The sequence below is a fragment of the Anolis sagrei genome, chromosome 1 (genome assembly GCF_037176765.1).
Source record: "Anolis sagrei isolate rAnoSag1 chromosome 1, rAnoSag1.mat, whole genome shotgun sequence".
Lineage (NCBI taxonomy): Eukaryota > Metazoa > Chordata > Lepidosauria > Squamata > Dactyloidae > Anolis > Anolis sagrei.
Window position 1 is genome coordinate 19,619,311 of NC_090021.1, and position 24,415 is coordinate 19,643,725.

General features: G+C 39.3%; 1 protein-coding gene across 43 annotated transcripts in view; it reads left to right on the forward strand.

Moving 5' to 3' along the window:
- Nucleotides 1-24,415, forward strand: part of NRXN1 (neurexin 1) — a 1,138,555-nt gene that overhangs the window by 903,762 nt on the left and 210,378 nt on the right. The gene's annotated exons all lie outside the window — the stretch shown is intronic.

A 24,415-nucleotide genomic window follows, 5' to 3' on the forward strand; every position in this document is an offset into this window, starting at 1 on the left:
TTCTAGAAATCTCTGGGTTCTCTAGAACAGCTCTATGGCCAACATCTGGTAAAAGACTGAAGGACTTAGAGATATTAACCAAAACCTTGACTAATCAAATCTACAGAATTTCGACCTATAAATTTGGAGAGCCAACTGTACTCGGATAAAGCTTTACCCTCTTTTAGTTAGAAATAGGATCATAGCCATTGGAAGAAATGGATTTGCAAATAAATACAGTAGAGTCTTGCTTATCCAACATAAACAGGTTGGTAGAACACTGGATAAGTGAAAATGTTGGATGATAAGGAGGGGTTAAGGAAAAACCTATTAAATGTCAAATTATGTTATGATTTTCCAAATTAAGCACCAAAACATCATTTACCATAAACTGACAGAAAAAGCAGTTCAGTACATTATGTAGTAATTACTGTATTTACGAATTTAGCAACAAAACATTGCAGTGTATTGAGACAGTTGTGGATCCTGGTGGGAGGTAGACTGCTTTGGATAATACAGAATGTTGGATGAGTGAAGGTTAGATAAACGAGACTCAACTGTAATATCAATAACTGACACAGATCAGCTATCAGTTGATTTTTCCATCTATACCTGGAAGCAGTCTTCTTCAAAATCAATAGAAACCTTTAAGATGGTGCTTTAAGTTATAACATAGTCTCCAGCAAAGCCTAGGAGGGGGATCGTTTTAATATTTTTTTAAAAGAAAACTTCTGTGAAAATGAACATATCAATAGTTCTGGACATTATTTGATATATCATTCCCTTGCTTCAAACCTTTCTTTTCCTTCTGTTCTTTTGAGCATCGGCAGGGGAGAAACCATAGCTCCTGATAATGATGTGTTCAGCTGTGCTTTCGTGTGTCATGGCCACAGCAAATCTCCCACAATTGCATGCCTATCCTTGAAGCTCTTTGCCACCGCTCTGTTCCACACAAATTGCCACCCTTTGTCTCCCCTTGATGTCTTGCAGTCTCGGTGGGTCATCTTAATTGCTTCTCTTCTTTTTTCTTCTTTTTTATGGTTCTGATTTTGCAGCCAGCCTGGCAAGCACTTATGTCTAACCCCCAGAGGTCAGTGGAGCTTCAGGCATGAATAATGGGAGAGCAAGTCCTAGCATGAACTATGGCCAATTTCACAGTGTAATTAGCTTTTGGAAATTTGGTACAATGCTGTAGCAAGGGTGGGTAACCTTGACCCTTCAGGATTTTTCTTTGTTTGGCCTACCGTTCTCATCAACCCCATTCAGCATGGCCAATTGTAAGAAACAGTTAGAACTGTAAGGTAAAATAGTTGGAGAGCCAAAGGTTTTTCACCCTTGCCTTTCAGTGAGATGATTTCACAGTGACTAATGGCTTTGTAAAGGGAAGTCTTCCTACTTTTCCCTCTCCTTCCATTGCAATTCTGTAGTAGCTAAATTCCACTCTGCTCTATTCAGATCAAATTATATTTGAGCTCAAATGTGTCTGTCTTTGTATTTTTGTATCTCACAACTGAAAGCCATTCCAGATATTGATGGCCTTTAACTCTTTTGATGGAGTTGGCCTCCCATCTGCCCAAGTAGGGGTTGTAGCCCTGCCTTTGGATTCCTACTTTTGCTTGGGTGGGTTCACTGAAATTCTTTTTGTTCTAGTTCTTTGATATTTATTTTTCATGTAAGTAGCATCCTTTGATAGCTGGTTATTGTCCATGGTGGTGGAGTGGTGAATCAGACTATGGGCTTTCAAATGACCTTCAAAGAGCTGCATGAAGTACTAAACCTTTTCTCTTTCAAAAGCAGGATAAAAAGACAAAAAAGTCATGATGACTCTTACTGAAATGGGGCCTATTCACACAACAGAATTATAAGACCTTTATTCCTCTTTAATTGCTGTGTTCCCATACTATGTAAGCCTGAGAGTTGCAATTCTCATCCAGAGAGTTGCTGAAGTGCTTCATCAAATGGAAAGGAACCAAACTTGGCACACAGAACTCCCCTGACCAACAGAAAACCTGGAAGGGTTTGGTGGGTGTTGACCTTGAGTTTTGGAGTTGTATTTCACCTACATCGAAAGATCACTGTGGACTCAAACAGTGTTGGATCTGGACAAAACTTGGCACAAATACTCAACATGCCCAAATGTGAATACTGGTGGAGTTTGGGGAAAACAGACCTTGACATTTGGGAGTTGTAGTTGCTGGGATTTATAGTTCACCTACAATCAAAGAGCATTCTGAACCCTACCAACGATTGAATTGGGCCAAACTTCCCACACAGAACCTCCATGACTAACAGAAAATACTGTGTTTTCTGATGGTCTTTGGCAATCGCTCATGACCCCTCATGACCCCTCATGACTCCTCATGACCCCTCCAGGGGTCCCGACCCCCAGATTGAGAAACACTGCATTACATACTCTCCCCCAAAGATAAAACCAGAATACCAGTGGCAAAGCAAGTATCAGACTGTAGTAAAAATGGTGACAGTGATTAATGAGGAAGAACTATCTAGAAGAGGCTGCAGCAGTTGACTTTTGACTAAGCCTAAAAGGAAGGTCAATTCAACCTCCTTCTCACTCTTCCCTGATGCAGATTTGATTAAACCAGTTTGCAATCACAGAAATTAGAAGAGGGAATGTGGGAAGAGGACAGAGGCACTGGGACATTATGAAAGCTGGTGAAAAACAGCAGAGAACTAACTAGGACCATCTCAAATCAGAACAGTTTGATGGTATGCTTCCTTTTGAACATGCTTACAGTGACCCAGTATAATGATGCTAACAATGCTTGAAGCAGACACACCATGGTGTCTGTTTGGCTGAAAGCTTTGAAATACTTATAGCATAAGAATCCTTTGCTGTAGCTGCATTCCTTTCTCTGCCCGCATGATATTGTTTAAACTAAAGACGATGAAAACAAGAGGCTGCTGGGGAGGAGGGGTCATTCCTGGAAGCTGTATTTTCCTTCTCCCTGATCAGCATTGGCAGCTGTTCATTTTCTGCTTCAGTGAATTCGGAAGAAGTCAGTTACCTTGCCAGTGATGAATGTTATATGACGTATGGCCATCCCCGTTTTCTACAGTTTAGTCTCACCCTGACATGAGAGCCTTGGATGTCTCTCTCAATCTGCTAAAAATATTTCATCCCAGCTGATTATTTATCATTTTTCTGAACCAGGTTGAAAGACTCTGCCATGCAATAAAGATGATTGTTTATTTTTTGTTTGTTCAGTGAGGGAAAACTATATTTATGAACTTATCAGCGAAAGACATCTTCTGTAGGAAATATCATTCTACTTAAAATATTGTTGTAAAATACACATTTTGCTAGCTCTCAAAAATAGCTCTGTGCTTTGAAAATAAGCAGGGTATCTTGAGGTGCTCTTAAGTACCTTGTGATCCCCTGTCTCTCATGTACCCTCCCTCTCTTGACACTTTTTATTTCAACCATTTAAATATGAATATAGTACTGGATCTGGACAGTGAAACTTGGGCTAAAAAAAACCTGAGATGTAGGCCAGCATTTTTCAACCTGGGGGTCGGGACCCCTGGGGGGGTTGCAAGGGCGGTGTCAGGGGGGTCGACAAAGACCATCAGAAAACACAGTATTTTCTGTTGGTCATGGAGGTTCTGTGTGGGAAATTTGGCCCAATTTTATCTTTGGCGGGGTTCAGAATTTATTTACTTTGCTTATATACCGCTGTATCTCAAGCCCGAAGGCGACTCACAGCGGTTCAATGCGACTCAATGCTTTTTGATTTTAAGTGAACTATAAATCCCAGCAACGACAACTCCCAAATGGGATGGTCTATTTTCCCCAAAATCCACCAGTGGGCATATTGTATTTGTGCCAAGTCTGGTTCAAAACGATCATTGGTGGAGTTGAAAATGCTCTTTGATTGTAGGTGAACTATAAGTCCCAGCAACTACAACTTCCTAATGATAAAATCAATCCCCCTCCCCAACCCCACTAGTATTCAAATTTGGGCATATGAGGTATTGGTGCCTAATTTGGTCCAGTGAATGAAAAGGTTTGAGAGGGAGCACTTTCAAGATGGCCTTCCATTTTAGATTGGCCAAGGGCACAGCCAAAGAGTTGGGATAGCCCTCAGGATGTTGGTGGTAGTACAAGGATGATCCTAGAGGGCTGTCAACAGAAGTGATACCTGGCCAAAGAACGTCTCCCATCAGATGGCTAGTAACAAAATGTTCATTATTGGCAGGTTCTTTTTCATGACAGGTTAACTCGCTTTGATGGGTATTTCAGAAGTAAGAGTAAATTTATTTATTTATTTATTTATTTATTTACTACATGTATATACTGCCCCTCTCAGCCCAAGGGTGACTCGGAGCAATTAACAATAGGCAACAATTCGATGCCAGAGCAATTACAACAAAATAAAACAATCATTAATACTTTAAAATGCTAATAGCACCATAAAAACATAAAAATCATACACAGCATTAAAAAACATTATTAAAGCGTCTCCATCTCAAATCATCACAAATAAAGAAATAGGTCAATAAATGGCTCTTAGCTCCATGTTTTGTGTCTCTGATATATATATATATATATATATATATATATATATATATATATATATGGGTGGGATTTCAATGGAAATCAAGCCCTCTGAGAACTAGTTGAGGGAGCTGGGTTTGTCCAACCTAGGAGGGAAAAGAAGACCAAGAGATGATACAATGGCTATTTTTGAAAGTGTGAAAGATGGAATGAGCTTTTTTGTCTGCTGTTGCTGCTGCTCCAAAAGGCATGAAATGGGGGTTGAAATGACAAGAACACAGGTTCTGATTAAAATTAAAGAAGAGCATGTGGTTGGTAAGAATTTATCAGTTGTGAAACAGACCCCCTCTTAAAGCAGCAGATATTCCTGTTATTTGAAAGTGAATGGCAAAAAGTGCATTCCTACATTAGCAGGGGATTGAGTTGAATGATCCTTGGGGTCCCTTTGAACTCTACAGTTTGATAATACAAATCACTTATTTTTCACTTACATGTCAAAAACACGATTGCACTATGTTAATGCCGTTAATTTTTCAAGATTGCTAAATCTCAGGGAACGAATCCCAAATTGTTCCAGACTATTTTTTCTGTATAAAAAGATGTTTTTTTCTGTATAAAAAGATGTGTGTGGGGGGGGGGGGGGGCACCCAAAATTGTTCTGACAGCCAGGTGTGGCCTACTGCCATTAATACAAAATACAAAATAGTGTGGGTGGGAAAGAAAAGCATAGTAATGTTAATATTACTATATCAAAGTTGTTTCAGTTATTTAGCAACTTGAAACATGAATTGCTTCCAACAAGGATTGCCATTGCCAGTTATTAATTATACAGGGCTGCATCAATTCACAGCAAAATTAATGAAAGCTTCCATCCCTGTGTTATTTTCTTTAATTTTGTTAGCCTTTTTTGTTGAGTGTAATTAGAATATTAATTGAAATAAAGTCCATTACATTTTGATGAAATAAAAATTTAAGAATAAGGGTATTTATATTAAGCTTGTTTCAGTTGTTAAAAGCATACTGGTGTGCATTTGTGAGTATGTGTGTGTTTCTTTTAATCCATTTTCAAGCAACAATGTCAGAAAACTCCCAACACAATCAGACTCCTGTTAGGAGGCATATGTGCTAGATGCTGTATTGTGGTTGGAAATGTTAGAAAGTGGTAATAAGTGGCTTAACTAACAAATGTGTTACACATAAATGGATTACGAAGGGGGGGATATTTGGCTTTGTATTTAGTAATACATCCCTAATCTGCAATGCTTTTTAGAAGATTATGCATACAAACACTGAATAATAAACACACTGAATACTGCAGAGTCCTCTTAAATACTGCTGCTGATGATACAAAAGCAGCATTATCAATGACTCAGTGGGGATAATAAATCTATGGAGTGCTTTGGCTTGCAAGGTGTGTGTATAAGCCTTTTCACAATGATACAGTTCCAATATTATAACAGTAGGTACATATATTCTTTTAAAAAATACCTTTTTGGGAAATACAGAGGAGGCCAGTAGCATAACCAAACACTATACAGTAGGCCTGGGCGGTTTCGTTTCGTTAATTCGTAATTCGTTAATAATTCGTTAATTTTTCCAATTACAAAACGATAACGAACCATTCTGGAGCAATCATTAAAAAAAACGAATTTTTAAACACGTTTTGCAAATGCTTCGTATTTCGTTATTGTATTCGTTTCGTTATTGTTCTGAGGTCGTTTCATTATTATTTCCGCATGTCTGGGCCAGTTTTATGGTTTAATTAGTGAAAAAAAATTATAATATCACACGAACAGTCAAGAACAGAGGGAGAGGGAAGCTTCAGAAGTTTTTGGAGGTTTTTTAGCGTATTTCGCGGTCGCATCCGCCATTAACGAATCGATTCGTTATTGTATCGGAAATCGATTCGTTAATTTTTTACCATTTACGAAATTTCGTAAATATTGAACTTTTTAAAAGGAAAATTTTGTAATTATTTTAAATATCGAAACAAAAAAAAACCCCCAAATACAAATCGATTTTAGAAACAAATTTTTTGCGTTGTTACCCAGGCCTACTATACAGTTGGCCCTTTCCATCTACAGGGCTGTTTTCTGCAAATTTGATTATTTGCAGATTTGATCAAAATGCTCTCTCTAGGAATCTCTACATCCTCGAGTGTGATTCTATGGTCAACTTCTCTGGAAGTTCTGTGGGGTCAGCTTCCCACAGACGTTGTCTATAGAGTAAGGCACACAGGTTTTAATTAATGGTTTTAATACAGTAGAGTCTCACCTATCCAACACAAATGGGCCAGCAGAACATTGGATAAGCAAAATAATAATAAAGAGGGATTAAGGGAAAGCCTATTAAACATCAAATTACATTATGATTTCACCAATTAAGCACCAAAACATCATGCTTTACAACAAATCAACAGAAAAAGCAGTTCAAAACATGGTAACGTTGTGTAGTAATTACTGTATTTACGAATTTAGCACCAAAAACATCTGTGGATCCAGGTGGGAGGCAGACTGCATCGGATAATACAGAACATTGGATGAGTGAAGGCTGGATAAGTGAAACTCTACTATATTTGTATTTACATTTTAAAATATGTTGTGAGCCACCTTGAGTGGAGAAAGGCGGCATAGAAATCTCTGAAATAAATAATGTTGGAAGACCCTTGAGATTACTGGAGAGATGTTTTCACAAGTTAAACAAATATCTATAGACACTCTGAAGCAAACTCCAGTGGATACCAAGGGCACGCTATATTGTAGTTATACTCTATTCCTTCCGCGTGCGCATGTTATAAAAATTTTACAAGATTATTCTGTGGTTGGGTTGTAGTTAGGGTTCAAGTGTCATCAATGCATATTTTGGAATTTGATTTTGGTGAATGGTCTAGTTTGGCAGCAGCAATCTGTCCATGTTGGCCTGTACAAGTACCAAAAGGCCTCATGCAACATGCAGAACATTGGAGCAGCATCGATTGTGACACCCAGGTAACCTGCTGTCTGGCCAATACATAAAACAGCTGTTGTCTCAGAGGCCCTGGCCTGCACACACAAGCAAAGTGTCAGTCCTAAACTTTGGGCAAGATAGTCTCATTGTTGAATAACAATGTGCTAAAATTCTGGAAGGAAAGAGTGATGTTTCCATGCCAAGAATTGTGAGGCCATTTTTGAAATCATCTTTTCTAAGTCAGTAGTGAGTGAAAGGGACATTGCAGAAAAACTGAAGATAATTGTGTTAACTTGTGGATGTGAGGATTTTTTTTTATTTTGAATGTACCCTGAAAAACACTCTTTACAAACCAAAACACCCAGAGAGGTTTTTGTCTGAAGAAGTGTTTTGGGCCACTGTTCAAAAATTAAAAAATTGAATTGGAGAGGCTCAGATGGCAAGGACACCATGGTTACGAACAGAGATGCACTTCTTTTGGTCTCATTAATTTGGCTTGGAAATTCTGAGCTGTTTTTCAGAATGGTTTTACTTTAAAGCATAGTTGCTGAAGACAGTTTGAATAGTGAAAGAGGCATTTTTTTCTCCCTATTTTAGTCCCCTGACTTTTAAATATTTTCAGTACATTGCTACTCTTTGGGAGCTTATAAGCCTTATGTTTGAAAATATTGGCTCTAAGCATGAGGAATGAAAATCAGACACTGTCAGGTCATGACTTGAGTTTATGTGTGAATTGTTTTGTTCTGTTCTTGTATTGTTTGTATGGCACTCCCCACTTAGCCAGATCACAACTTTCAACATTTCAGAGATGAATAATAAATGACACTTGTGTCTGAGGAATATTAGCATGTGTTCAAGATTGTGAAAGTTACTAACAAGGGGGAACACACAATATTTTTGCTGTTTATTCATTCAGTCACTTCTGATTCTTCGTGACATCATGGACCAGCCCACGCCATAGCTCCCTGTCAGCCGTGGCCACCCCCAGCTCCTTCAAGATCAAGCCAGTCACTTCAAGGATACTATCCATCCATCTTGTCCTTGATCAGCCCCTCTTCCTTTTCCCTGCCATTTCCCCCCTCATCATTATCTTCTCCAAGCTTTCCTGCCTTCTCATTATATGGCCAAAGTACTTCATTGTTGCCGTTAATATCCTTCCCTCCAGTGAGCAGTCAGGCTTTATTTCCTGGAGTATGGACAATATATTAGGCAATATTTTACTTTTGCCTAGACCTACAGCAGTGGGCAAACCTGGTATCCCTTCTTCCCTTCCAAACTAATTGACCATTTTTGTACTTGGAACACCTTTGCACTAATGGAAATAAACTGAAAACGATGAAAGGAAACGTTCAAAAATTGGGCATTTCAAAAGCAACTGAAAATGAGGGACAGCAGAGGGTTAATTGGGACTTTCTCAACAAACTGGCACAGCTGGAAGATGTGCCAGATTTTTAGAGAAAATTTTGACCATCCCAACCAAAAATTGATAAACCAAGGAGATAGTGTAATAGCTGAACCAATGCTCCTAAGCTATATCATCAGACATTAATAGAATACAAATGGCATGCTCTGCTTTGTTTTATAACCCCATGGTTTTCCCTGAAATTTCAGTCCAGTCCAGGCTAAGTACATGGCTGGAGACTTATAAAACTGAGGTTGTTATACCAACATTGTTTCCTTTTTTATTATGCCCTGCCCCAGGGCAGAAGTTAGGAAGGAATAAGTGACCTTTTAAGATGCTCTGCAGTCCAACGTAACATGATTCAGTGTCATCTTAATTAGTTTCTAATGCATTACTTTTCCTCCTTTCCTAATTGGGGCAGGTTAATCATGGAAACCTGGCTGATGAATGTGCTCTAGCAGGCATCACTTTGATGCTTGTCTAGTTGATAAGTGGACAGGAAAGCTATAATTAGCCCCCAGATCCTATCTGCTGATTTGGACTGGGGGAAAGATGAGGCACTTGGATCTCCCTGAAGTCATCAGCTTACCTTTATAGAAAGGTAATTGGCTTTATTTTGAAGTGGGTTCCAAACCTCTGTGGCAATAAGGAAAGAAAATTAAGGGGCTTGCAAGGGTTCATTATATTCTTTTCCCGCTGCTGTTATTATTTGCTAAATCTTGAAATGCAGTACGGAATAACAAAACAAACCATGAGGAGGTTCTTCACTTCCTACTTACTTTCTATTTTCCTCTTCAGTTAAGGAGCTTGAGACCAAGGCTGTGTTTATGTCAAGGTCCCACCCAATAAGTAGAGAATGCGATACCATTCAGGGTGACTTTTAAAGAATGTGTGTAGGTGCATGCTTTGCTTTGGCCTTTCAGCTCTGATTATTCAAGGAACTGAATAAAATGTTCTGTCTTGGAAATGCTTGGTCCTTCAGAGTGATCTATGAGCACTTTTATAGACATTTGTAGGTCCTTCAGTGAAATACTGTGGTCAACATCTGGCAAAAGTAGACAATAGAGTAATACTGGAGGACCTAGAGATTCTTAGAGAGGTGCTATCTCAACTTTTTAAAAAATCACACATTTCTTTTATTTGTGGTTTTTCACTTTTGTGGGGTCCAGCATCTCTAACTATAGCAAATGTGGAGGGCTGACCATACTTTTATTATTATTTTTTATCTCAAAATGATTTTATATTTGTTACAGTGATGCACATTTACACAGAATAGGTAATGGAAATACGGTATTTTAGCTGTACATTGTTTTAATTTATGCTGTGAGCCTCTTTAGATCTCCTGTTGGGTAAATACCTGATAAAAAATAAGATAAGCAAATATTTTGCTCATAATTCATCCCACCACAGTACTACATTTCCGTAGCACAGTGCTTTTCAATCTGTGGGTCCCCTGATGTTTTGGCCATCAATCCCCAGAAATCCCAACTGGTGGCTGGGATTTCTGGGAGTTGTAGGCCAAAACACCTGGGGACCCATAGATTGAGAACCACGGCTGTAGCAGATATAGAAATTGACTTAGTCAATAAAACCATGGCTGCCCTGAGTTTGTGAGTGCCAAACAGGACTGTTGATAACAGGACATCTTCAATGTCTCCTATTCATAAGGTCACCATAAATTGAATTAAAAACACCAGAATTTGACTTCCTCAAAACCTCACATCCTATTTCTATTCCTCCTTTTGGAGGTCTCTTTTGAAAATAAAACATCAACCCTTGTGAAAGGGACTTATAATTCAATCATGCTTTTTTTGTTCCTTTTCTTGGTTTCTCCCTTTCTTTATACTGTATATTTGTTTGTAGGGGTGTCAAACAATGAAACTGCTTCATTCCATGGTGATGGATTACTACAGCTGGGATTTCTCCACTTCCCCTTATAAAGAGGTTGAATTAAGGCTAACAAATAAAATCTCCTCACGATTTTAGTAATGTGGCTTCATGTTATCCTTCATTCTCACAGTGCTCCTGGGAATGACATTGTATGGTTTGCAAAACAGCCCAAGAGGATGGTGACCTACCTATCTTCCTTCTTCCTCCCCCCGCCCACCCCTGGTCCACTTTCACAATGTGTTTTGCATTTCTCATAACCAGAGTAGTGGTGGACTTAAGAAAATCACAATAAAATCATCAAATCTACATATACACTAAAGACAATTGTTCAGTAATCCCCCCTCCAATTTTGTCTAAGTTAGATCACTCTGTCTATGCATAATGGGAGTTGTAATCTGTTCCTGATGATGAAGGCCTCATTGGTTTAAGGCAGTTATTCTCAACCTGTGGGTCTCCAGGTGTTTTGGCCTACAACTCTCAGAAATCCCAGCCAGTTTACTAGCTGTTAGGATTTCTGGGAGTTGAAAGCCAAAACATCTGGGGACCCACAGGTTGAGAACCACTGATGTAAGCTGACAGAATACACTGAATGGTTAATGGAGGCTGCTGTATCTGAACATTGAGACTAGGAGACTTGAACAAAAAGATGTAGTCTAGTTCTACCCATGGACTTACTGTGCTAAGCTGCTCCCACACAGGAGCAGCTTTGTAACTGGGGGTTTTTCACAGTGTTATCCTCCATAAATGCCACTATTCACTTTTAAAGGTAGTGGCCATCACCAGCTCCCGTGACACAAAATTCTGTGGTTGTTAGCTATGTTCACTGTGACATAGTAGTTCTACAGCTGACCCTGAATTCCATCATAATGAGAGAGAAAAAACTATCTTTATTTTCTCTGTTTTAAATAACCCCAAACACAATAACCTTTCTTCTTAGGGAATTTGCTCCAGTCTCCTTAGTCATTTGTGTTGCCCTTTTTCAAAATAGCACAAAATAAAGGTGTTCTGTTTTGTTTTACAGGATTGGGGAAACATTTGACACTGCTAGGTAATGAGCAACCTTAAAAGTGTAGTCTATTCAGAAGCAAATTATATGTCTCCTTGCATTGCACGTGTGCGCCTATTATTGATTTGTAGTTCACAGGCTGGAATTTGGCCATGAAGCTTCTTAGGTGCCCTTGAGCCAACTTACCTTCCCTCGGCTCCCTCTCTGTAAAATGGGAATAATTAGGTTGACCTACCTAGCAGGGATAATGTGAGGGGAAACAAGGTAATGGTGGTAAATCTCATCTGAAAGATAGAGCTGTAAAAATGGAAACTACTACTCAAGGACTGTGGGATCTGGCATGGAATATACCCCTGCAAATTTGCTTTCTTTTAAAATCATAATAAAAAGAGCGAGCAATAATGTTTCACAGCCTTTGCCCCCTTCTGCTTCTGTGTTTATCTGGCCCTTTACAATTCGGCTCTAGATGATGGGAGGAGAGGATGTAACATCTGTAAATGCACCTGATGCAGTTTCCTTTCCTACTGTGCAAATTGATTTTTGTATGTGTGAATTTCTCTTCAAATTGATGTACCAGAGCTCTTCTCTGAAATTGGGGGGTTTAAAGAGCTGCTGAGCACAGTGGTGGAATGCAAAATCACACGGAGGGAGACAGAAAACATCTCTTCTCCCAGTTTATTGGGTTCTGCTAGATTGGGAGTGACTTTATAAATCTCTGTGTGCAGGAAATCTACATTAAAGTTTAAATTTCCTTTGACACCACTGGGAAAAATAAGGTGGGGGGAAATATATTGATTTGAGGGGTGGGAGAATGGGAGGGTATGTTTCAGGTGGCACAAAATCTATCCAAGCTTTAAACATGAAGTTTACCCCATGGTGTACTCTGCCCAACAACACTTACTCATTCCTTATGAACACCCAGAGGCAAACTGATCAACCTGCAGTAATGGCATGAAATAAGGTGTTCGAGAATATTGTCTTCTGGAATTAGAGTGGAGTTAAAACCACTTAAGTGTGTTGTTGTTTTTAATAAACACTGTTCACCCCACCAAAAGATACCTGCTTTTATCAATAGTCTGCTTTCAAGCTTTGATATTATTTGCTTACTGGTGACTGAACTGATCTCATTCTAAGTTATTGTTTGTTCTAAAATTCATGTGTCCAGTATTATAAATTAGTAGAGTTAGTGTGATACAAAGGTGATACTGAACTCAGATTCTGGGAAAGAGAAATGATATCCCCACTTGGAAACCTACCAGGTGACCTTGCATGTCTCATGGTGTCTCTATGCTGCACAAAATGCAACTTGAACCAGTTCTGAGCTGCTTTGTGACCACATGTGGCTGCCAAAAGCCACCTCAGTGGTGGAGGACCAACCACAAAGCCCAACTGTGCCAATGCCAGTTCTGCACGGCTGGGCATGGACACAGTCTCTCTGTCCTCTCTGCATCATTTCCCCCCAAGTGATGGAAAAGCCTCATTACCATTCCAAGAGGCTGTTCTTTTCTTGGATCTGTGTCATTGAGGATATGATGGAGCTTTAGAACAGGAAGCCCTCCTACTATCCTGTAAAGTTCCGTCACATCCAGAGTGATGTGATCCAGGAAGAGGACAGTCTCCTCCAATGGTAAGGAAACTTTTCAATTTTTTTTCCTTTGGGGGGAGGTGCAAGTGGTAAGAAGGTATTGCCAACCCAACTTCCCAGGTTACTTGAGGAGTGCAGGATGGTTCTGGGGAACCATATGGGATCACATGTGGTGATTCCCGATGTCTGTCTCCATTGCCACAAAGGGCCAGATCTTTCTGGAAGATCTGGACACCCTAGGCTAATGCGTTTCCCACACTGCACTTTGTGGCAGTGTAAATAGGGCCTCAGTCTCAAAGGAAGATGATGGAAATCTCTCTCTGACCAAATTCTACCAAGAGAATCATGTGATAAATCAAAAATGGCTAAAGACACCCAACAAACAACAACCAATATAAATTCACAGACACAACAACAACAACAACAACAATTATCCATTCAGAGGAAAGTTTCAATTCTTGACAGTTAAAGGGGGTTTTTTTCCACTTAGGCAAAAATATATGAATGACTTCCATCTTCGGTAATTGATGTCCCTAACAGCGTCCTTTGTTCTATGGATTGCAATTTCATATGTAACTTACACATCCACTTTCCCTGACTTACTATAATTTTGTTATCACTGGCTGATGTATGGTTTCAGATGCAAGGTTTACTATTTATTGGCAAAGAATTACAAAATAGTTAAAATGAAACCTTTTTGGACATTTGCATTGCAAATGAGTCTTTATCATCTTTTTCAAGAAATTGGGTTTTACAACAGTTAACAGCTGAGTTTGTGCAACTACAAAGACAAGAGTTTGACTACTTAGTTAAAGCAAGCAAGAAAACCATGCAGGTGGAGAAAATATTAAGTCATTTGGCGATAAAGCATAGCTTAAAATGTGGAATCATAAATTGTGTGGCATCAAATTCAGGGCCTATTAAATATTCCAAAATTAATTTAAGAAATCCAAGTAATTCCTGTGAGACATTCACCATCAGTTGGAAAGGACTCGAAGGCACCCAACAACAGCAATCCTTGGGAAGCCTAAACTTAATCATGGCTGGAACACTTAGTCTTCTTATTCCTTCTCTTATTCTATTCTGGTGCATTGGGATAGTGAGGCAACAGTGAACTTGGTAGTTTATAATGCCAGGATTCTTCGTGGCCTAAATACAAGGGCACCTTTGAAATACTTTAGTTTTATAAAATGCACTTTCATTTTGAAGCAGGGCCAAAGTTGAAGAATTTGCCATTTTTCCGGTATTTCTCTAGCTCAGTGCACCAGACATTGTTCCGAGCTGCTTCTGCCCTTGTATAAAATATTCATAAACTAGACTCTGCAAAAATGTTGCTAGCAATCACTAATTAAGTCCTCTCTTCTTTCTCTTATGAGGAAAATATATTTTAGTAAAAAAAAAACATACGTAACTGTCTTTTTAACAAACTTAGAGTCTCAAAATCAAAGGGCTAGAATAGCCCAGTTTGTGATACAAAGCTGAAGTATTCCCTCTACATGGAAATCTTATACTTGACTGTTAGAAATAAACTTTAGGTAATTGCTACTAGAAGTAAGCTAATGAATTTTTTCACTCTAAGGTATGATGAGTTTTTCAAAAGTAAGCAGCCCTGTCTGGTGAGTACTCTGACCCTTCCACTCTTTAGAATGATATTAAAAAGTCTATTACGTTACTTGAGCTGCTCATTTCTTTTCAATTATTTATTTGCCATATTTATACTCCGCCCTTCTCACTCCGGAGGGGACTCAGAGCAGCCTTACAAGTAGGCAACAATTTCTTGCTGCACAAATACATACATGTTTATTTATTTATTTAGAACATTTATATCCCGTCCTATTCTCAATCTCTGAAGAGGGACTCAGATAAAATAAACAAATACATTAAAAACCAAAAAGTTTAAAAAATCAAACATTAAAACCCATTATTAAATCCACGTAGTGCAAAAACCTAATCCAATGCCATTCCATTCATCATTGCACTATTTCTTATTCACTTACTGCACCGATCAAAATTACTGACCAAAAGCTTGGTCCCATAGCCACATTTTTAGTTTTTTTTTCCTGAAGGTCAGTAGGGAGGGAGCTGATCTAATTTCCGGTGGAGGGAGTTTATTTATTTATTTACCATATTTATACCCTGCCCTTCTCAACCCTGAAGGGGACTCAAGATGGTTTTACACATACACCATAAAAACATACAATTAAAATAAACATTTCAATTAAAACCAAATTAAAACATTTAAAGCAACTATTAAAACCATACCATCCACAATTGTATTCTAGGGCCATTCCAGTAGTCATTCCACATATTTTGCATCCATCTCTTGCACTACAATTATTCTCCAAAGGCTTGGTCCCAAAGCCACATTTTCACTTTCTTTCTGAAGGTCAGGAGGAAGGGGACTGATCTAATATCACTCGGGTGGGAGTTCCACAGCTGAGAGGCCACCAGTGAGAAGGCCCTGTCTCTCATCCCCACATTTGCGAATGAGGTGGGACCAAGAGCAGGGCCTCCACAGGATATCTTAATCTCCTTGATGATTCATAGAGGGAGATACGGTCAGACAGGCGAGCTGGGTTGATACTGTTTAGAGCTTTATAGGCTAAAGCCAGCACTTTGAATTGTGCTCGGTAGCAAACCGGCAGCCAGTGGAGCTGGCATAACATTGCAGTTGTATACTCCTTGAATGCTGCTGCAGTGAGGAACCTGGCTGCTGTCCGTTGTACCACCTGAAGCTTCCTAACAGTCTTCAAAGGCAACCCCACAAAGAGCACATTACAGTGGTCTATTTGTGATGTAACAAGAGCATATTCTTGTTGTTTTATTGTTATCCACCTCTCCCCATGACTCGAGGCAAGATACAACATGGTTAAAGCAGACAGACAAGAAATACCCTGTTACATCTGGAAGTAACTTTGCTTCCCTTGCAGGGACATGAAAGAGGCCTCCCACATGATAGTAAAATATCTGGGCATCCCCTGGGCAACATCCTTGCAGACAGCAAATTCTCTCACACTAGAAGCTACTTACAGTTTTTCAAGTCATTTCTAACATGATTTTAAAAATGTCAGAGGAGAAGACAGTGCTTTTGCTGCATTGCAGTACTAATATTTCTCAGCCAAGTATAAAGTGGAACCACACAACCTCAGATCCAAGAAGACTTGCCAGGTTTTTTAAAGATACTTCTGCATACTTTCCTTGGTATGCTTGATTTTGTATAACAGTTTGGATTTGGGATTTATTCTACATCGCATAGCAAAAAGGGAATAAAAGAAGTTTTGTTTCCATCTTTGTATGACTAGATGTTGTTTCTCGCTCCTTTCCCAATTTTCCTGTTATGCAAGAGAAATGGACCATAGTCCATGTTTGCATTATTCTGGCTCCATTACAACCTTTGTCTCAACTTGCAGGGGGATTAAGATGAAAAAAAAATTCCTGGATCTTTCTTGCTGTCATTACTCTCAGATTCATTAGTGTTGAATTAGAGCATCTAGTTTGCTCAGCTTTTTCCCACTTTTTTGCTATAATCAAAGAAATTACAGTGCATTATTAATGATGCTCATTGTGGTTAATCACAGAGACAGATTAGGATTTCCCTTGTAGCACCTGTCAGCCTTAACATGAAAGACCTCTTTGCCTAGAGCTTGAATGGAACCAGTAGAAGTACCGTAACTAATTAATGTCATTTTAGACCTAATGAAATGCATTATCTCTAGGTTTGCATTGGGGGCAACGTTGAGGCTGTTATGCTTGATGGCACAGGGTGGTATCTTTCATCGCTTTGAATTGTTTTAGAATTCAAATTGATTATGAAGGCTCACCCACCCAGTTTCTTAATAGGGTTCTTCTCCCCACCCCAACTGTGTGTCCATTTCAAACCACAAGAAATCCAAATGAGATTTCTGTGCCACATTTGGCGTCCCTTTATTTTCTAAGTTTCAAGAATCTGTTTGATATGCTTCCTCAGTTCTATAGTTTATTAATAAAAAAAACTTCATTAATTACATCATTCTTCCACATTTATGGTTTTGACTTTTGTGGATTTGATTATTCATGGATTCATCTCTAGGTCACTGGTTCTCAACCTGTGGGTCCTCAGGTGTTTTGGCCTACAACTCCCAGAAATTCCAGTCACTTTACCAGCTGTTAGGATTTCTGGGAGTTGAAGGCCAAAACATCTGGGGACCCAGAGGTTGAGAACCATTGCTCTAGGTCTTCCAGTGTAACTGTGGTCAACTTTCTCCAGTCATGCTGGGTAACCCAAAGAGTTTGAGAGAAAACACCTTAGTTGTGTTTTCTCCTATGCCTAATCCCAGCGAATGCAGAGAGATGATTTTATGTAAACTAGTGTAACTTTTAAATCTGAATAGAAGGGCTTTCTTTTGGTTTCATCACTTTTGTGTATCTAGTGAGGACTTGAGAGAGAGCCTTCTAAATAGTTGTTTTAAGGTGTTGGACTCAATTCCAGTTGGAGTCCTCTCTGTTGGAGCTAAAGCTGTTTGTATTTGGGCAGGCACTTGGATTTTCATTATGGAGCAATTGTGTGAATGTAGGATGATATGCTGTATGTCTTAATTATTAATCAAAATGATAAACCCACCCACACTGTCTAATTATGGCACTATTAACCCACTTCAACTTCCATGGTTCTGCCCTATGGAATCCTTGGATTAGCAATTTAGGGGACAACGATTCCAAATTTTCAGCTGGTGCACTCCAGTGGTTCACAAAACTACAAATTCCAGGATTCCATAGGATGGAACCATGGTAGTTAAAGTAGCACTATGGCCGGATCCAGATGGGCCTTAATCCTGAGAGAACCCATGTCTGGAAAATGCTGATTTTTCCAGGGGGCTCTCCACATCCACCCCAGAAAGCATGGGCTTTCTGGGGTGGGTGTTCAGATGTTTACTTGGGACTAGCCCTAGAGAACATCTGAAGCCCCTCCCACCTAGCCCCCAGATCCCTTAGAAAAATAATAGAAACGTATATGATCTCAATTAGAAGTCCCGGTGAGCCCTCTTGGCACATAGAAATGGCATGCCAGGAGAGCAGGGGGGAGTGATTTTCCTTCCTCCCCCCCCCCCCCCCGGCTCTCCTGGTACATCATTTCTATGTGCTTGGAAAGCTCTCCGGAACTCCTAATGGAGATCATGTAAGTTTCTATTACTTTTCTTTTCTAAGGGATCTAGGGGCTTGAGGGGAGGGGGTGGGTATTCCCACAGTTTACTAGGCTTATTTAGTCTGATAAACTGTGGGAATACCAGTCCAGATCCGGAAGTAGTGCATTTATCCCGCGCCTTCCAAGAAGGCATGGAATAAATGCAGTACAAATTAATCCACTACAAACCAGGGTTTTCCTGGTTTGTAGCAAATTAATGCAAGGCTGCCCAGAATGCCATCTGAACAGCCCTCTTTTTATTGCGGAAGTTTCCACAAAAATAGGCTGTCTGGATGGACTTTATGATCATCTGGTGTGAGTGGTCCTTTGGTTTTAATATGTTCTAAGTGTTTTTAACTGTTTTCAATTAAATAGTTATTGAAATCTTTTCAGTTATGGTGAGCCACCTTCAATCCTATTTTGTAAGAAAGGCAGGCTATATGTTCAATAGATAGATAGATAGATAGGTAGGTAGGTAGGTAGGTAAATATCCTGGAGTTGTCAGAGTTAACATCCTAGTGATATATTTGCTAACCTAGAGAATGACTCGAAAGTGCCTGCTAGGTTCCTTGCTGAAACCAAGCATGGCAGTGACCTTCTGACCTCCCAGGAGTGAAATACAAGTGTAACATTAGGTCAGCTCAGGCATGAGTAAATGCTTCCATATCAAGTGGTATAGACATCTCCAGGGAGAAAATAACATGGAGAAAATGCTGTTGGACCTGACCGTATGTGTTAGCCTATCACTATTTGGTACAGCAGTGGAAAAATACATTCTCATGCTTTAACAAATAATTATTTTGAAGCAGTATTTTTTCTACCCTTTTCAAAAATCATTTTTCTTTAATTTTAGAAAGACAAAGAAATATATAATAGATGAGTATCTTATATACTACTATTATAAAAAAGAATGCCCAGAATAAAAATAACGAGCATTAAACACTGACAGCTACTCAACTATTTTTCCCACATCAAAACTGCACAAATATTGACTTTCCAATCCAACCCAAAGATGTTTATCTAAAAAATTCTCTGAAATCAAAGTAAACTACTATTCTTCTGACTAAAAAAAAAATGCCTTTATATCAACCTTCAAATTCCAAAAGCATACTCTTTCCTTTCTTCTTTTTCTTTTCCAACCTAATGATGGGGAGGGTGTTAGCTGTGGTCTTACATGTATTGTTCTCTTTAGAGGAAGTGGTCTATTCCTTTAAGAGAGAAACTTTTATTTTGCTGCATAAAGCTCGTTTTTAGCTATTTATAGGCAGCCGATTTTAAGAGAACATGGGGTTGATATAGAATAGATCTGTATCTTTAGATTTCAAGTGAAGCAATTTTGAAATTTCTTCCAGTTAATTTGACTTATACAGAAAAGACATTGTTACTATAAGAAAAGGAAAACACCATTAACTAGTGTGTTTAAGTTAGGTGGCTAACTGTGGTCTTTAGTTGTTGATATGTCCTCTTTTTGCTGTTTTCACATATTTTAGAAATTTGTCTTATGAGTAGACTCGTGGGTTGTGTACATGCAGCCATTCACATTAGCTGGGGTTAGGGGTACATGGCCCCTGTGAAAAGGAAAACCCACGAATGAAGAAACTGGTATTTTTTTACCTAAGAGAATAACTCTAAAGGGATTTCTAGACCTTCAAGCATGACTCTATGGTCAACCTACACTGGAAGTTGAACATAGAATAGCATTGGAGGACCTAGACATTCCTAGAGAACACATTTTAATCAAATCTGTTAATAATTGAACGTGTAAAAATCAAAATTGCAAATGTGGAGGGGCAACTGTATCTTGTTGTGTACTTTCGAGATGTTTCCAACTTATGGTGACCTACCATCAGGGGCAGCTCAACCCATTACACAAAGTAAGCATTTGCAGTATAGCTGATTTTGCCCAGGGGCGCTCTTGGGGGAAAATAGACCTTGACATATGCAAGTTGTAGTTACTGGGATGTATAGTTCACTACAATCAAAGAACATTCTGAACTCCACCAATGATGGAATTGAACCAAATATGGCACACAGAACTCCCACGACGAACAGAAAATATATATCAGTGATTGGTTGGGGGTGGGGGGCAAAATACTGTTTGCTTACCGTTGAAAATTACCTAGGGCCGCCTCTGCCTACCATAATATTTGCTTGGTTCATGGGGGGGGGGGGGGTTACCTTTGCCTTCATCTAAGGCTCAGAGTGTAACTTTACTAATGGACTGAGTGTGGATTTGAACCCTTGTCTCCAGCCCAACACTCAAGCCATTACACTATGTTAGTTTTCCAAGAACTGTATTCCAAAAACTCAATTAAGAATAGTAAAATGGTGAAGCAAATAATGCAACAAACCCGAAGTACACAATTATGCCGGAGCTTGGCATGAATTTTGTAAGCATGTTCAGCTTCCTAGTAACTGTTCTCAATCAAATCCACCTGCGTTTCCCCCTTTATTTTACTTTTTAACTTTCCACGCCCTCCACTTTTCTCAGTAACTCTTAAAGCCCATGTGAAACTCCATTGTGTTCAGCTGGGTTTCTGCTTAAATTCACCCTTTTGGCATAGACCCTGATTAAAATTTAGTGAATGGAAAAACATGGGTGTGAAGATTAATTCTTATTCCTGGTGTAGTTTTGTGCCAAAAGCATAATTCATAATTACTCGGCTCTGGCCAACTTAATTATTCAAAGTGTCAAAAATTAGCTTAAGTACCTCTCATAAAACTGTTAGTTTGACAGGGCAGTGGTTGTAGTTTTACACCACTGGGAGCTTAAGTATTCAAGGGAGCCACTACTTAATTTAAAAGGTGTTTGGTTGTTGTTAGAATGCTTTTTGCAAACAGATTATCTCCCACCTACTGTTTAATGACTGATTCCTACCTGAGTAAAATGTTGTGTCTGCCTCCAGACATACATTGGGATTCAGTAAGGGAAGGACAGGCATGGAAACGCTCCATTCATCTGCCTCGTGTCCCCAAACCATGCAAAGTGACTCTCTGCTGTGCATTGGGTTTTAGGCCCTGATGAAATATTTTCAGAGAAAAGAGACAGGTGTAACTTGTCTATTTTCTTGCCATGGTGGTGAATGTTTAATGTAGTTTAAAAGCCGCTTTGGGTCACTATAATCAAGATAAGCTTTCAGCACTTCTGCCAATATGCTTCCAATCAGAATGTATGGTGTGGATGGTAACAATCGAGTCCAGACTTTAGGTGCATCTACAGTGTAGAATTAATGCTGTCTGACACCACACTAACCAACATGGGTCAATGCTATAGAACAGTGGTTCTCAACCTTCCTAATGCTGCGACCCCTTAATGCAGTTCCTCATGTTGCGGTGACCCCCAACCACAACATTATTTTTGATGCGACTCCATAACTGTAATTTTGCTAATGTTATGAATCATAATGTAAATATTTGCAGTATGTATTTTCATTCACTGGACCAAATTTGGCACAAATACTCAATATGCCCAAATTTGAATACTGGTGGGGTTGGGGGTGGGGAGGGGATTTATTTTACCATTTGGGAGTTGTAGTTGCTGGGATTTATAGTTCATTTACATTCAAAGAGCATTCTGAACTCCACCAACAATGCAATTGAACCAGACTTGGCACGCATAACTCTCATGACCAACAGAAAATGCTGGAAGGGTTTGGTGGGCATTGACCTTGAGTTTGGGAGCTGTAGTTCACCTACATCCAGAGAGCACTGTGAACTCAAACAATGATGTATCTGGACCAAACTTGGCACAAATACTCAATATGCCCAAATGTGAACACTGGTGGAGTTTGGGGAAAATAGATCTTGACATTTGGGAGTTATAGTTGCTGGAATTTATAGTTCACCTGCAATCCGAGAGCATTCTGAAGCCCACCAATGATACAATTTGGCCAAACTTCCCATACAGAACCCCCATGATCAACAGAAAATACTATGTATTTTTGATGGTCTTTGGCGACCCCTTTGACACCCCCTCACGACCCCCCTAGGGGTCCCGACCCCCAGGTTGAGAAACACTGCTATAGAATCATAAGAGCTTTGCAAGGTCTTTAGCTTTTTCTGCCAGAATACTGCTGCCTTACCAAACTACAAGGAGTACATAGCATTGAACCTTGGTGGATAGGGGCAAAACATTTTCTTTTTTGGACTCTTTCAGATTTCTGGGGTTCAACTTGTACTTTCCTTGTCAAACTGGGATAGTTGGATATAATCTAGTTTAGGAAAGCAATGGAAAGGCCCTTCTATGCTGTACTATAGGAGGGATCCTATAGAACTGCCTTCCCATGGAATATTCTTCTCGTGGATATCTGATTGTGCCTGTGGCTCTCACTGTGGTTTCTTCCTGGGCCAGCTCAACACGATTATTTATTAAAACTTTTTTTTTCCAAATGAGCCAAAAATGTTTTAAAATATTTCAAGCTCCTAAATTTTCTTTTAAATACCTTTCAGTTTATTTTCACACTGTTTAATTTCTATTGATTCAAATGGGATTCAAACCACTGAATTTGTTTTTACTAGTACAATACTTTCAGATCCCATGATGTAGGATAGAACATAGTTATTTCAATAAATAAATATTAATCCCATTTTAAACAGGATTTCTCCCTAACCAGGATTTGTTATCCTTCGGTATGAATCCTAATTATTAGCTTTATCTGCTTTGTAATCAGGATATCATATAAAGTTTTCCCCCTGACATTAAGTCCAGTCGTGTCCAACTCTGGGGGTTGGTGCTCATCTCCATTTCTAAGCCGAAGAGCTGGCATTGTTCATAGACACCTCCAAGGTCATGTGGCCAGCATGACTGCGTGGAGCACCGTTACCTTCCCGCCAGAGCATTACCTATTAATCTACTCACATTTGCATGTTTTTTAACCTCTAGGTTGGCAGAAGCCGGGGCTAACAGCGAGAGCTCACCCCACTCCCCGGATTCAAACCAGCGGCCTTTTGGTCAGCAAGTTCAGCAGCTCAGTAGTTTAACCCACTGTGCCCCTGGAGGCTCCATAGGATTTTATATACCCATGAACATTTTACAAATGGTTATCAGGGCACATGTGAGCAAGCAACATCTCAGTTCAACCAAAGTGGTAAATTTTACTAATAAGGAAGGACACACAAGTCAGGAGAAGCTGTTGCAGTTTGATTTTGCCTGAGCCTACTGGAAAGGTCAAGATTCCCCTCTTCTCACATGTTAATTAAGTAGAAACTCAATTTGAGCCAAGAGGGGAAGTGGGAGGAAAAGAGAGAAACTGGAACATTTTAAAAGTAGCTGGGAAAAAGGAAGACAGAGGATAAATTGGAACAGTTGGAGGATATGTCATCATATGACTTAAGCTTTGCTAAAATGGGTGGAAAAGGTGCTTTTTATATTGATGTTCAATTTCTGAAATAGTGTGCTTGGCCAGATTAAAGTCCTCTATCGAAGAATAATTTGTAATATCGGGTGAAGAACTGTAATTCTTCCTTTGCTCTCAAAAAATGTCTGCATTGCTTGAGTTCTGATCTTTGGCAAAGGACCCACAATGAGCCCATGATGAGCAGGCAGCATGACAAATGGGAAACAAATTGTGCTTGCAATTGTGTGTTTATGTACTTGGTTAGAGAATGCAATCTCATTTAGATGCCTTTTATTACAAACGTTAAAAAAATAAGAACAAAATCATAACTTATATGGTTACTCAGTGCAACAAATACTCAGCCATTCAGCACATTTAATGATTCGGAAGACATATAAGATTTCCACTAATACAGGGGAATAAAAAATCGCTAAATTCTACTTGGAGTCTGTTTCAATGAGGTAAATTTAGAATGCACTGCAGAAGTCCAGTCCAGACAAGAAGACGACATGGAAAAACCAAAAAACAGATTTGATTTCGCTTCTGTTTTGGAAAGGTAGTTCCTTTTTCTTTTTATTTATTTTCTTCTCTTCA